Source organism: Prionailurus bengalensis, chromosome B3 (assembly GCF_016509475.1).
Source record: "Prionailurus bengalensis isolate Pbe53 chromosome B3, Fcat_Pben_1.1_paternal_pri, whole genome shotgun sequence".
NCBI classification, from domain to species: domain Eukaryota; kingdom Metazoa; phylum Chordata; class Mammalia; order Carnivora; family Felidae; genus Prionailurus; species Prionailurus bengalensis.
In genome coordinates this window covers 22198820-22214458 of record NC_057355.1, presented here as the reverse complement: position 1 = coordinate 22214458, position 15639 = coordinate 22198820, and the positions used below count along the sequence as shown (strand labels likewise).

At 42.2% G+C, this 15639-nt stretch overlaps 1 protein-coding gene across 1 annotated transcript in view; it reads left to right on the top strand.

The window, feature by feature from the left end:
* OTUD7A (OTU deubiquitinase 7A) overlaps window positions 1–15639 on the top strand; it is a 372333-nt gene that overhangs the window by 198810 nt on the left and 157884 nt on the right. The window contains exon 3 of the mRNA XM_043554863.1: window positions 14739–14832. The gene's annotated coding sequence lies outside the window, so the exon portion shown is untranslated. The remainder of the gene's footprint in view (window positions 1–14738; window positions 14833–15639) is intronic.

The window sequence follows — 15639 nt, the reverse complement described above, 5'->3', positions numbered from 1 at the left end:
CACAGCTTTCCTTTTGCATCCCTTTCAAGGTGAGAAGAATGGAGAATTCTCTGCATGCCCCTTTTATTAGAAAAGCAAAATGTTCACTTAAAGTAGCCTAGAATATTTCTTTTTACAATTTTAGGGCTTGTGGAGAGGGAAAAAACTGGTTATCTGGATACTTTCAGCTGCAAGAAAAGCTGGTAAAGCAGAAATCAGAATTGTCTTGATTGGCTTAGACCAATCATGACTGATTATATGGGGCTGAGTACATTGCAGCCAGGAACAAAAGCAAGTAGCTATGAACTAACAAGGGGAATGGGTATTAGATCAAAAATTAACAGCACCTGCCATAATCATATAGCAAATTCTCTTCCTGGTTCCCTTTTCTCTTCCCTCCCTCCCTTTCTCTGCCTCTTGACTTCCTCCTCCTCTTCATTCTTTCTCTCTCTCCCTCACACTCATGCACACATGCACACATGGAGACATATCTGTGTTTCCTGCCCTCCCCCATTGGTCTATGTGACTCTGTCTGCCCCTGTACCAAGCTGCTTTAATCACAGTACTTAATTTTTTTTTTAAGTTTATTTCTTCTTTTTGAGAGAGAGAGACAGAGACAGAGTGTGAGCAGGGGAAATGCAGAGAAAGAGGGAGACACAGAATTCAAAGCAGGTTCCAGATTCTAAGCTGTTAGCACAGAGCCCAGTGTGGGGCTTGAACTCACAAACTGTGAGATCATGACCTGAACCGGTCAGATGCTTAACCGACTGAGCCACCCAGGTACCCCACAGTACTTTTATGTTTGACACAACATGGGACAAACTTCTGCAACCACTTTGGTCTTTATCAAAGTTATCTTAGCATTTACTTCTTTATTCTTCTAAGTTTTAGAAATTGTTAACTTTCATAAAACTTCTGTTGTGATTGCATGGAATTTATTATAAATATGGGGATTGGCATCTTGAAAATATAGTCATTTGTTTTTCTTTTTCTCCTCCAATAAAGATAGTATTCTGCAAGCAAAAGCAAAAACAAAAAGGTTTCTCTCATTTTGTTATGTTATCCTTAGTTAACTATAAGAATTTCTTTTTGGTGTTGGCTAATATAAAATGGATCTTTTAAATTTGTTTTAGTGCTTAATTGGCTAATGCTGATATGTAGAAAAGGTATTAGTTTTTGTATGTTGATCTTGTTCCAGCCATTTAAAATGTTCACATATGTTCTAATATTTAGTCATGGGTTTGTTCTGAACTTTGACAGAATTATTTCTAAACTTTTCATTATTAGGTAGGGACAAGTCTTATAAGTTGGGGAGCATTACCCTTTTTTTCCAATTTTATTGAGAAATAATTGATATACATCACTATATACATTTGAGGCATATAGCATGATGGTATGCTTTACATATTTTGTGGAAAGATTACCACAATAGGTTCAGCTAACATCCATCTTCTTGGATATGATAAAAACAAAAGAAAGAAAAAAAAGGAAAAAAATATTCCTGTATATCATACAGTAGTGTTGGCTGTAGTCATCCTGTTGTACCTTACATCCCTAGTACTTATTTATCTTATAACTGGAAGTTCATACTTTTGATTACTTCCAGGAGTTGTCTCCAGCCCTTCTGGTCAGATAGGGCTGCGAGACACTCTCCACAGTGGATGGGGCTGTGTCTCAGCTCCTTTGCCTGGACGGGAGGGGTGATAGGGGCTGCTCCAGGCTCCACTTCCCAGACAGGCACTCCAGTTGGGAAGGGCCAGGAGCTACCCTCAGCCTTGGCTGTGAATGAATCCCCCGGCAGGTGTATAATGCCTGGTAGAGCTTTGCTCTGGGGCATTCGGCTCTGTCTGCTCACCTCTGGGCTCAAACACAGCTGGGCTGCACAGCTTCCAAAGTTGTCGCTAGCCCTTCTGGTCAGATGCGGCTGGAAAACACTCTCCACAACACATGGGGCTGTGATTCAGCTCCTTGCCTGAGCGTGGGCAAACCAAACCCTGGGGCTGGCAAAATTCCTCCTTTGTGGAACCAAATCAGGCAGATCTGCACCCTGCTGAGTTCCAAGGTCAGTGTGCCCTCCACACATCCCCAACTTAGTTCTGCAGATGAACAAAACCACTGGTTGGGATTACTGCTTGGAACACTGCAGGTATGAGCTCAGTCTGCCAACATGATCTTCATCTTTTTATTTCTTTTTGTACTGTTTGGATTCATTTGCTGATGATTGCAAGCTCCTCCCCCTTCTCTGGGACAGTCAGATTCACAGTGTTTGAGCCCTACAGATTCCCTTGTAATTCCCGTGGTGTGGGATCAGAGTAAGGACTCCAGCAAAGTAACCCCCATGCTGGGCCAACTGGCTGTCCCCCCTGGGTTTTCTTTTCCCACTGGAGGAACCAGAAGATAAAGGGAGACCTCTCAGTGGTGCTACACTGGCCTGGGGCTGAGGCGATGTGATTAACATGGAGCTGCTTCACTTATCCTTCTAATGCAGTCTGTCTTGCTCTCTGTGCTGCAGGGGGTGGGGGGTGAAGCGCCCCCCCCCCATATTCTAAGATTCTCTCAGTATTGTCTTGTTCTTGAATGGTTGTTAGTTTTTCTTGCGAAGGGGAGTGAAGTCAGAATAACCTATGTTACCATCCTAGTGATGTCACTCCTAGGATCAAATCCCTTTGTTAATTAGTGGTTTGTTTTGAGTTGGTATAATGAATGAATGCGGACTTTTTGGCACCTTTTGAGATAACCATATAATTTTTCTCCTGGAATTTGTTAATATAGCACATTGGCATTAGAATTATGTTTGGCTGTTAGTAACAGAGAGAAGAAATAATAGGGGGTTTAGTAAGACTCATACTCTTGTGTGAGTCAGGAGTGAGGCGTTCCAGGGATGGCCACATGGCAGCTCCAGAAATTCCCACAGACTATTTTCCTTCTACCTAAATCTCCATTTATCCTTCATCACCATTATCCAAGACACTTGGTGCTACAGCGCCAGGCCCCTTCTTTGTCTTTTTATGTCTTTTGCTACAGTTCAGATTCATTTGCTAATCTTTTATTTTAAACTTTACATATATGTTTATAAATAACACTGGCCTATGATTTTCTCTTTTCTGTTACTTCTTTTCTAATTCTGACATCTGAATTATTCTACCTTCATGTAGCAACTAATAAGTTTAGCTACAAGTATTCAATTATTTGACTTATTTGGCTTAAACAAATAGCTATTTATATGAGAAAAATAATCGGAAGTCCAGAGGTGTGGTCTGGGTCTGGGGCAAATGTTCTCTGATACCATCAGGGATAAGCTTTCTACCATCTTTGCATGTTGGGTCTTGTCCTCTGGCTTTCTACCTCATAGTCCCAGGATGATGGTTATACTTGCAGATATCATTTCTTGCTTAAGAAAGGAGGAGGAAAGGCAAAGTAAGAAGGGACTGTTACAGTTAAGCCTATCCCCTTCTATCAGGTAAGCATAAACCCACCCAAAAACTCATAAACTCAGTGCAGTTGACTTCTGTTTCCATCAGTAGATGGAATCATTCATTATGGCTACATCAAGACTGGTGAATCCCAGATCAAGGGAAAAGAGTAATAATGACTGGCTTTGACCCATTTTGATTCATCCCCTGGTGCTAGGAATTCAGTTTTCTCTGAAAATCAAGGGTTCTTTGCTGCTACAGGATAAACCAAGGTTCTACCAGCAGTAGAGGAATGGATATAAGCTGAGCAACATCTAAGAAAATGAATGGGTACCTTCCCATTTCTTTATATGCTTTTGATCCATTTTTCTACTTGGTTACCAAATTTGTGTATCTTTGTTTTCCTCAAGCACATGTCTATTCTCTCCTTAGAAATTCCTAGTGGCTTCCCACTGGCCTCATGTTAGAGTCCAGCTACTTATCCAGACATCCCACAGGGTCTGACCCTAACCTTTATGTACAGTCTCTGTGTCCACTGTCTCTCCTGTCCCTGGATGTGTAAATGTGTTTGTGCCTCTTGGTCTCTGCTTGTGGTGCTCATCCAGCTTGAAATGTCTTTTCAGTCTTCCTAATCCTTTTGAAAAACTCATCTTCCTTTGGCCTTCTTCATTTTGTTGGTCAGAGAGAACTGTTCCTCTATAGTATTCTAATAATTTTGCTTATAAATAGTATTTATCCCAATCGAAGATGAATTATGGTTATTTTCATGTCTACCCATCAAAATGGAGTAGGAACTTAGATTTAATATTCTGGTATACTCCAATATGGTGATATTAAGACAAATAAAACATGAATTCTGCCCTCTAGGGAAGCCCTCTGAGAGAGAAAAGGAGGCAAATAGACAGAGGTAGCAGCTCAGGACATACATGCAGTGTTCAAAGGGTTCCTTTCCTATCATGATGACAAGGAGAGGGACATGGAGAGGGCTTGACCCTTTAGGCTCTTTTAACCTAATAGAAAACATGTCTTTTCCCAGAAGGAGAGCTGAATAAAATGATGAAATAAATAGTAATAATATATACTAATTATAATATAATGCTAATTTATTTATTAGTAATTTATATTACTAATACTATTTATTATTAGTAGTAATATAGTTACTACTACTAATAAATATAAACTCGATTAGTGCATTGTTCGGATCCTTTTAAACCCTGTTGCTGGCACACTGATCTGGTCAGACTCATATTTTATTCCAGTGTAACAGCTAGATTTGTGAGCCTGGAGAATAAAAACATAAATCCTGCAAAGCAAGGGAGTCTTACAGGCATTCCAGTGCTGGAGGCTTGGACTTGTGCAGGAAAGCCTGCTGCCGATTTGCAGGGATGAGATCATGCCTCTGACATCCAAGTTCCCTTGGAAGGTGATCATTCTAGGGTGTGGGCACATTACACAGTTGCAAGGATGGAGCTGCTCTCTACAAGTCACAATAAGGGTTTGTCTCATGGTCTTAAAAATTAACTTCCATGTGCAAATATTATTGTCAAAATTAGTGGCTATTATTCCTTGTAAATTCTTTAAGAATCGCCTAGAGTCTTTAATGTGAGTTCAAGGCAGGAAGTGACATAGAAAGAACAGTCTATAAATCTTGGGAGATCATAAGCCTTGAACATGGTAACAGCTGTACATCTGCTCTTGTATTAAGAGCTCTGAAGAATCAGATATTTCACTGATGAATATATCATTTCAGTGCACACAAGAGAAAACCTCAGTATATCCTATACTCACTACTATTCCAAAAAATGTAAATTTTAGGGGCACCTGGGAAGCTCAGTCGATTAAGCATCCAACTTCAGCTCAGGTCATGATCTCGTGGTTCACGAGCTCTAGCCCTGTGTCGGGCTCTCTGCAGTCAGCACAGAGCCTGCTTTGGATCTTCTGTCTCCCTCTATCTCTCCCCTGCTTCTTTTTTCTTCATCTCTCAAAAATAAGTGCATATTTATTTATTTATTCATTCATTCATTCATTTATAAATTTTAGGAGGGACTTTTCTTCCATTTTTCCATACCATGAGAAAATCATTAAAAGGTATAATTGAGTGTCAACTAAGGAAATGTTTTGCTTCTGATCATGCATCTTCACACATAATATATTTCAAAGGTACCAGACATTTTGACTTGAGAACATTTGAAGACCCCTGTACCATTATTATAAAGGGAAGGTGAATGGTGACCTTTGGATCAAAGTGGATCTGCGTGAGACTCCTAAGTCTGCCACTGAGCTGTCTGCTCTTCAGTAAAAGGGAACAAAGCTTTTTCCCTTGTAAAGTTGTCTGTATTACAGTTAGCTCACCCATAAAACATCTAATACAGTCAATGTCATTGTAGGCACCCAGCAAGTAGTAGTTATTTTCCTCATTTAGACATAGAATTTAGACTCATGGGAAGAATGGCTTTCATTGTCCAACTCCATTCAAATAAATTTGAAACTCAAGATAAAATGGATAAATCTGTAGGAAAATACAGTTTAACAAAATTGAATCCTATAGAGATAGAAAGTCTAAACAGAGTTATTAACATCAAAAAAATAAAGAAGGTGTAAAAGAGTTCATCCCAAAAAAGGCTCAAGAACAGAGGGAATGTCTAATCTTCCAATATCAGATGACCCCAATGCTACTTAGGTTATTGCAAGAGAATTGAGAAGGAAAATTAGCTTCTAATTTTGTTTTGTGTATAACGGCTATAATACCTGACACAGATTGCACATAAAAATAAAAAAAATGTATCAAGCTAATGCATTAATATCAATGTAGGAATTTGAAATAAAAATTAGCAAACTGAATCAAAAGCAACATAAAAAAATACCAATGGATTATTAAAGATTTATTACAGGAGTGCTGGGGTGGCTCAATCAGTTAAGCGTCCAACTCTTGATTTTGGTTTAAGTCAGGGTCTCACGGTCATGAGATCAAGCGCCATGTCAGGCTCCAGGGTATGTGTGGAGCCTGCTTGGGATTCTCTCTCCCTCTCTCCCTGCCCCTCCCCTACTCGCACATGCTCTGTACCCCCCCCCCCAAATAAACATTTTAAAAAAGATTTATTCCAGAAATATGAGTAAAGTTCAATATTTAAGTCCATTAATAGAATTTATCATATTAATAGAGCTTAACAAAAAAGAAAGTGAAAGTCAACATCCATTCATGACAAGACCACTTATTAAGGCATATGGATGCTATCTAAACATATGTATGGGCTTGTGAGTATGTGTAGATAGTTCAAAACCCAGGAGCCACCATCTTACTCAATGTGGAAATACCAAAATTATTTCTGCTAAACTTAGGAGTAAAGCAAATCCCATTATTTCTATTAATATTTACTATTATATTGAATTAGTCGACTCAATCAGGCAAGAGAAAACAAGGCTTAAGAATTGAAAATTAAGGGGGTAACACAATCTCTATTTTCATTTGATATGATTGTATAACTAGAAAAAGAAGCTTTGGAAAAATTTCTATAAACATTAGGATTTTGTAAAATAGCAGAATATAAATTTAGCAGCCATAGAAATACAAATCAAAACCACAATGAGATACCACCTTACACCTGTCAGAATGGCTAACATTAACAACTCAGGCAACAATAGATGTTGGCGAGGATGCGGAGAAAGAGGATCTCTTTTGTATTGTTGGTGGGAATGCAAGCTGGTGCAGCCACTCTGGAAAACAGTATGGGGGTTCCTCAAAAAACTAAAAATAGAACTATCCTACGACCCAGCAATTGCACTACTAGGTATTTATCCAAGGGATACAGGTGTGCTGTTTCGAAGGGACACATGCACCCCAATGTTTATAGCAGCACTATCAACAATAGGCAAAGTATGGAAAGAGCCCAATGTCCATCGATAGATGAATGGATAAAGAAGGTGTGGTATATATTATACAATGGAGTATTACTTGGCAATCAAAAAGAATGAAATCTTGCCATTTGCAACTACGTGGATGGAACTGGAGAGTATTATGCTAAGTGAAATTAGTCAGAGAAAGACAAAAATCATATGACTTCACTCATATGAGGACTTTAAGAGACAAAATGGATGAACATAAGGGAAGGGAAACAAAAATAATATAAAAACAGGGAGGGGGACAAAACAGAAGAGACTCATAAATATGGAGAACAAACTGACGGTTACTGGAGGGGTTGTGGGAGGGGGGATGGGCTAAATGGGTAAGGGGCACTAAGGAATCTACTCCTGAAATCATTGTTGCACTATATGCTAACTAATTTAGATGTAAATTAAAAAAATAAAAAATAAAATAAAAGCAAAATATACATATATATATATACAGAAAATAACTTAAAAAATTTAACACCCATAAATCAATAGCTTTGTTTATAAATATGATAACCAGTTAACACACATAATGGGAAAAAAGATAACTTTTATGAATACCTAGGCATATATCTAACAAAAAATACAGAAATAGACCCAACTGCATATGCAAATTTAGCATACAATAAGGGAGGCATCTGAAATCAGTGGTGCTTACTCACTGATGGGTTTTTCTGTAAGCAGTGTTGAAATAGCTAGACAGACATAGAGAAAGTGATAAAATTGGATCCATTCCTCACTTGATACACCAGGATCAATTCCAACTGCATCAGAATATTAAATATAGGGGTGCCTGGGTGGCTCAGTTGGTTGAGTGGCCGACTTCAGCTCAGGTCATGATCTCGCGGTCTGTGAGTTTGAGCCCTGCGTCGGGCTCTTGCCGCAGCTTGGAGCCTGGACCCTGCTTTGGATTCTGTGTCTCCTGCTCTCTCTGCTCCCCTGCTTGTGCTCTATCTCTCTCTCTCAAAAATAAATAAATGTTTACAAAAAAAATTTTTAATTAAAAAAAAGGATTTTAAATATAAAAAATAAAACCTTTCAATTAGTAGAAGAAAACATGGGGGAATTTCTCTATAATCTGGCAATGAGAAAAAAATTTAAATTAAGACTCAAAATCCCGAAGCATTAAGGAAAAGATAGAAAACTATATATAAACTATTTTTAATAGATTTCATCAAGCTTTGTCAACAAACTGAAGAAAAAAGAAGATGGAGGCAAAACCTATAAATTAAAAAAAAAAAAAGACCTATCAACCAGTTAACAATCCATGGGCCTTATTTGAATCCTGGTTCAAACAAACTGAAAATCAGTGCCTGAGGCAAAGGAAGAGTTAGCCATAATGATCCTGCCTTCATTTAAAATTTTGCTCAATGGGGTGCCTGGGTGGCTTAGTGAATTAAGCCTCCAATTTTGGCTCAGGCCATGATCTAGCAGTTTATAAATTCAAGCCCCATGTTGGGCTCTGTACTGACAGCTCAGCCTGAAGGCTGCTTCTGATTCTGTGTCTCCCTCTCTCTGCCCCTCCCCCACTTACATTCTTTCTCTCTCTCTCTCTCTCTCTCTCTCTCAACAATAAATAAACATTTTAAAAAAAGAAAAAAAATGTGTTCGTCAAGAATATTCTTTCACTAAGCTTGATTTTTTAAATTTTTTTAATGTTTATTATTTATTTTTGAGAGAGAGAGACAGAGTGCAAGCGGGGAAGGGTCAGAGAGAGAAGGAGACACAGAATCCGAAGCAGGTTCCAGCCTCTGAGCTGTCAGCACAGAGCTGGGCGCCAGGCTCCAACCCACAAACCAGGAGATCATAACCTGACCCAAAGTCAGACGCTTAACCAACTGAGCCACCCAGGTGCCCCTGATTTTTTTTTAATGTTTATTGTTGAGAGAGAGAAACACACAGAAAGTGAGTGGAGGAGGAGCAGAGAGAGATGGAGACACAGAATTGGAAACAGGTTCTGGGCTCTGAGCTGTCAGCACAGAACACAACGCAGGGCTTGAATCCATGAACCGTGAGATTACGATATGAGCTGAAGTTGGACACTTAACCAACTGAGCCATCCAGGAGCCCCAAGTTTGATTTTTTTGATGTAGCACTTGATTTCCAAGATCTTTGCAGCGCCTTAAGTTTTGTGGCAAGTGTCTCACCTTTCTCGCCGTAGTCCTGGCCCTGCTGGGTGCCAGGCACTGAGAAGCCTGGAGAAGCTAAAGGAGAAAGAAGTTGGATTCGGGCACTCAAACAGCAGGCCCTCTGTTGGAATAAACGGACATTACAGACAATTACATGCAAGGCATTGACTAGCTTGTTTGCTGTTCTGGGGTGGAGAATAACCCTCAGGCACTCATTCTCCCCAAGGTCTTCCTCTGTCTGTCTCCAGTGGTCAGACTGCCAGCCTCCACCTCCATCTCTGAGTCTGGGTCTCTATCCTATCTTGCTGCCTTCCAGTCTCTGGTTATAACATCTGCTGACAAATCCAATTGAGATGTGCTTTACTTAGGCTCCACTGAAATGAAATTAATGAAAAATAGATCCTGATGCAATTTTACTCTTTATCCTGGCTACATCTTTTTCCTGAAATCTTCCTCTCTCTAGTTAGACCAATCCCTGCACTGCACAGTGGCCCAAATCCAGCAGTCTCTATGGCCCGCACCTGTTTGTGCATCTCTCTGCTTGTTGGGAAGCTCCTGGGGGAGCCCAAAGAGCTCACAGTTCCTAGTGTTTGAGCCTCACACACTCACTAGAATAGCAACTAAAGGTAATAGCAAGTTAATAAATGCTCATTGCTTGAATAATAAATGAATTCAGGCATCTTGATTACTGGACAGAATGTGGTATTGAAGTCAGGAACACCCATGCAGCATGAACACTGATTCCAAAACAGAGTACTGGAGGCATGCCTGGGCTGTGCAGGGAGAGGGGAGCTCTGTGTGAGCCTGTGCAGCAGGGTTAGTATGGCCAGAGAGGACATCTCCAAGTGATGAATGAGGACAGTGAGCACAATGGGGAAGGAGGGCGAGCCTCATCAGGGGCTGCCCTGGATGGAGTTCTCAGGAGCCAGTGGGCAGAACAGGAGGTTCATTGATCAGAGGTGTGAGTTCTGAAAATCTGACCAATTCTGTATTTCAGTTGAAGAAGGAAGGGAATAAAATTTGGTTAGGGAAATGGGAAGGCAGAAATCAACAAAAGAAAAGACAATTATAAAGGGGAAAAATGTCACCATGTTGGTTCTAATGCTGTATCATTATTTTTGCCTCTTTTAGAAATGCTCATTAGCAAGCTAAATTCACATCTCTGAGAACAGTGGTTCTGGGACTTCAGCACAGGACGGAATCGCCTAAGGACATGTCAAACCAATTGGCAGGGCCCACTCCCAGAGATTCTGATTCAGCAGGCCTGGGGTGGGGCCTGAGAATGGGCATTTGTAGCAAGCTCCCAGGGGGAACCTGTTGCTGCCCTTCTGAGGAATCACTGTTTGAGAATCACTGTTCCAGAGGGCCTGGCTCTGACCCCCAGTAACAAGAGGATGATCTTAAATATCTGTACAGCTCCTAATTGTTTACAGAGCTCTTTCATGGACACTGTGATTCACTTAATCTCCTGTAAACCCCACCAAACCCTGCCATGCTTGATAGAGCAGCCATTCCCCATTGTTTGTTATGCATCCGCCATCAGCCATCAGCCTCCTCAGGGAGGGCACTTAGGATGGGGCAGAGCTAAGGAGGAGGGTTCTTCCCCACTCAGCCCCTTGAGGGGGAGGGAACAAAGTCACATACTCATGCACATATTTAATTAACTAAACCAAAACACAGTGTTTTTATTTTTTTTTAATGTTTATTTATTTTTGAGAGAGAAGGAGACAGAGTGCAAGCAGGAGAGGGGCAGAGAGAGAGGAAACACAGAATCCAATCCTAAGCAGGCTCCAGGCTCTAAGCTGTCAGCACAGGGCCTGAACAGGGCTTGAACTCATGAACCAAGAGATCATGACCTCAGCCTAAGTCAGTTGCTTAAACCACTGAGCACCCAGGTGCCCCAAAACAAAGTTCTTTCAAATAAATGTATGGAGTGCTTTCTACGAAGTTGGATGGTTTTTGCTTCATTTGGTTAGTAGGAGCTTATAATTTAAACTTGACATTAACCTTCCTATTTAATAACGAACACAAGCCTAATGTGTAATGAAATATGCAGATAGTGCATTTTATCAATATTCCAGTTTTGGCAGTATTTCCCAAAGGATGGAATAGGACCACCCCGCCCCCGTCAGAATCAGCCCCTGTGATTCCACCAGTGGATGAGCTCCTCCCCCAGCCCTCCACATCTGACATGTGTTCCTGTGTGTGTGTGTGTGTGTATACACACGTGCGCGTACACACGCATGCATATGCACGCATGCACCCACGTCAGAAACAAAGAGACACAGAGGCAGAGAGCCACATTTAATATGCAGATATTAAAAAGACCTATGTCATTTGCTTTTGTCCCCTCTAGTATGTTGGGGGGGGAGGGTGGCATGATAGTTTACACTGTCACAGGAATTAAGGGGACACCGCTGGGACAGAGCACAGCTGGGAGGTTGGACAGGGGTCAGGCACACAGCCTTGTCACAGCGAAGCTGGACTCTGAAGAGAGCCACTTGAGAAACATTTTCAGTAAGAACCAGGCAAGAGAGCATACTTGTGAGTGTGCAGGAAGCTCTCCCAGGAGTATGACCTCAGGGAATCAAGGGAAAGGAATCCTCCCTGGGAGGCAGAGGGCCAGGGTCTGGAAGAGGGGCAGGCAGGGCCAGGCTGCTGTAGGAGAGAGAGATCAGCATGGGAAGGGCCTCTGGACCCCATGGTCAGCCCAGCCTTGCTGCCTGAAGGGGAGGAAGGTGAATGGCCACCGACCACTCTGGGAGCAAGAGGAAGAGGACTGCATGTGGAAACCAGGCACATCTCTGCAGTGTTTCCCCCCCTTCTTCCCTTCTCCAAACCTCCATCACCTCACTCATAAAGAGGAGTAATAAAAATACCTATTCAATGCAGAGGATGTTCAACCAAGTGGTTTTTAGAAAAATGCCTAGGGAGGAATCTGGTGTTCAGGCAGTTGCCACTGTCCTGCTGGTCTGTGACCAGCTGGCAATGGGCCATCCCCCACAGGGCCTGTTAAGACCCGTCTCTGGGGCCACCTGGGTGACTCAGTCAGTTAAGCATCCAACTCTTAATTTCTGCTTAGGTGATGATCTCATACTTCGTGAGTTTGAGCCCTGCATCGGGCTCTGCGCTGACAGCACAGAGCTTCCTTGGGATTCTGTCCACCCCTCTCTCTGCCCCTCCCTTGCTCACTCTCTCTCTCTCTCAAAAATAAATAAAAATAAACTTAAAAAAAAAAGACTGGTCTCTGAAGCCCTCAGGGAGACAGTGCTGCCCCTCAGCTGTGCACTTCACCCACCGTGGTCTGTCTCATGGGGCTGCTCAGAAGCGAAAGAGTGGTAGATGCACACACATGTTAAGATGGCAGAAGGAACCTGAGTTTCATTTCTTATAAGTTTTCACATAGCAGTTGGAAAACTGCTCTTCTCTCTTTTCTGAGACAGTCCAACCCTGGGATATTACAACAGACAGGGTCCTTATTCATGGGGTCAAAGACCTGGGGCCATACAGGCAGTAGTGATGGGACAACTGTGGCACCAAGAGACTGAATCCTGGGCCAACCTTCTATTCCCATGCTGCACCGCCTCTCCTAAGACGAAGTCAGAGTGAGAACAGCTTGGCACACCACTGTTCCCAGGGTGAGACCCTCAGAGGAGTTCTGTCCCACAGCCAAGATGCACAGGAATGAGAAGGATTGCAGAGCGAGGGCATGATCCCCCTGAACTTCACACCAATAGTAGAAGGCAGTATGGGTACATGGGCCCATGAAATGTAGGTTGAGGGACTCAGCAGTGCACTTGAAGAGATGGCATGGGGCAACAGGGTGAGGGTGGCCAAGGTGGCCAGAAGCCTATATCCCCATGGCCCATCCGCCCCTGTCATCACAGTGCCTGAATATGAGGCTTTGGTGGCAGTGGGTGGGGTGGGGTGGGGTGGGGGTATGAGGTTTAAAAAATAAGTCTTCAGGGGATAGGCAGAGTAACTTCTTTTCATACAAATGGTTATATTTGAATGTGGTTTTAAAAAAAGTGTATTTTAAACCCACTCTTTAATCTCTGCATGGAGGACAAGGTACAAAGAAGGAGGTAGTAGGCATAAATCTGCACTCTAACACTGGCAAAAGCTTGTCATGGTCACAGCACGGTGACCTATATGAGCATAAAAATATTTTGACGGAATTACTCCCAATGACCAAAAGGTGGAAACAACACAGGCATCCAGCTACAGATGAACAGATACACAAAAGGTGGCATATCCATACAATGGAATATTATTCAGCCTTGTTGTGAACTGCATCTGTGTGTCCCCTCAAAATTCATATATATTGAAGCCCTAACCCCCAATGTGGTATATTAGCAGGCAGAGCCTTCAGGAGGTAATGAGGTCTAGATGAAGTCATGAGGATGGAGCCCCATGATGGTATTAGTGTCCTTGTGAGAAAGAGAGACTAGAGTTCATTTTCTCTAGTGAGTTATGCTGTGAGAACACAGCAAGAAGTAGGCAGTCTGCAAGCCAGGAAGTGGGCCTTCACCAGGCACTGGCTCTGTCGACACCTTGATCATGGACTTCCCAGCCTCCAGAACAGTGATAAATAAATGTCTCTAGTTTACATCATCCAGTCTGTGGTATTTTGTTTCAGCAGCCCAAAGAGACCAAGACAAGCCTTAAAAAGGAAAGAAATTCTGACCTGCTACAACACAGAAGAACCTTGAAGCCATTACTCTTAAGCAAACTAAACCAGTCGCAAAAGGACAAGTATTATAGGATCCACTTGTATGACATACCTAGAGTTGTAAGATTCAGAAACAGAAGTAGTACAGTGGTTGCCAGAAGCTGGGGATGGGGGAGAAATGAGGAGTTCGTGTTTAATGGGTACAGGGGAAGATGAAAATGTTCTAGATATAATGGTGGTGATATTTGCACAGCAGTGTGAATGGTAATGCCACTGAACTGTGCACTTCAAAAAGGTTTAAGTGGTAAATTTCATGTTATATGTTTTCACAATAAAAAACCAGCTAAGGTTAAATGTATTAACTGGGTGTTGGTAGCAGGATTTAAAACAGCTCTGTACTGTGAAAGGGATACTCATTGAAATATGGATACCTACTAAAATGAAGTAAGTTGAGGTACCCCTTCCCTTGCAGAAGCCACCTGGATGCAGGGGCTGATGGTTGCTAGTAGGCAGGTGCCTGTGGGGCCCAGTCAGGCAGCAGTGGGCCACAGACTGTTGACCATGTCTCAGATGCAGCCTCATGTGACAAGAAGCAAAGCCTTCAGGTCTGTCTGCAATTAAGAATAACATACTCTTATTCTCTGATTTGCCCCCCAGGTGGAAGTGACAAAAGAGGAGCTCCACCAGCCAAGGCTCCAGTACGTGAAGAGAAGGAAGAAGGCAATCTCCTAATTGGTACCATATACATCAGGTCAAATAGTTTTCTTTCTTTCCAGCAACACCAACCAAAAGTTCCACCCAACTAAGAGCCATGTGCAAGATAGTGTAAAAACAGTGAACATCTCTGAGGTCACACATCTCCCTGCCTGATCCCCCATCCTAATAGTCTTGAACCTTAGATGAGTTTATTCCCCCTTACAAATACACAAAGAGGATCAAAGAGGTTAGACAGCATATCACATCTCCCCATAGTGGCAGGTCTGAGGCTCAGGTTAGGCCAGCGTGCCTGGCTCCAAAGCAGCAGCAGTTGTCAGAGAACTGGCCCACAGAGCAGAGCGTCCAAGTGGTGGTTATCTGGAAAGAAGGAAAAGGACACTCAGCAATAGCATGGGATTTGAACTCACCCCACAATGGGTAAAATTAATAGCATACTTAATTATATGCTTACTTTATGCCAGTGTAAAATTTTCCATGGCCTTTTATATCAGTATAACATCTACAGTGGTCTCAGCAAACTTTCTGTAATAGTCCAGATAGTAAATGTTTTTAGTTTTGTGGGCCTTGTGGTCTCTGTGTTAACTGCTCAACTCAGCCATGTGCAAAAGCAACCAGAGACAACATGTAAATGAATGGATGTGACTGTGTTCCAATACAATTTTATTTACAAAGACAGATGGGGGGTCACAGGTGGCCCATGGGCCATAACTTGCCCACCCCTTATGTATGCAAACACAGGGATACATTTCCATTTTATCGGCCATGACCAGGTATCCACCAGTGGCCCAGCACCAGTTCACCAGTGTGAGCCTTACATGCCATGTGCTGGTTGCTTTCCTCC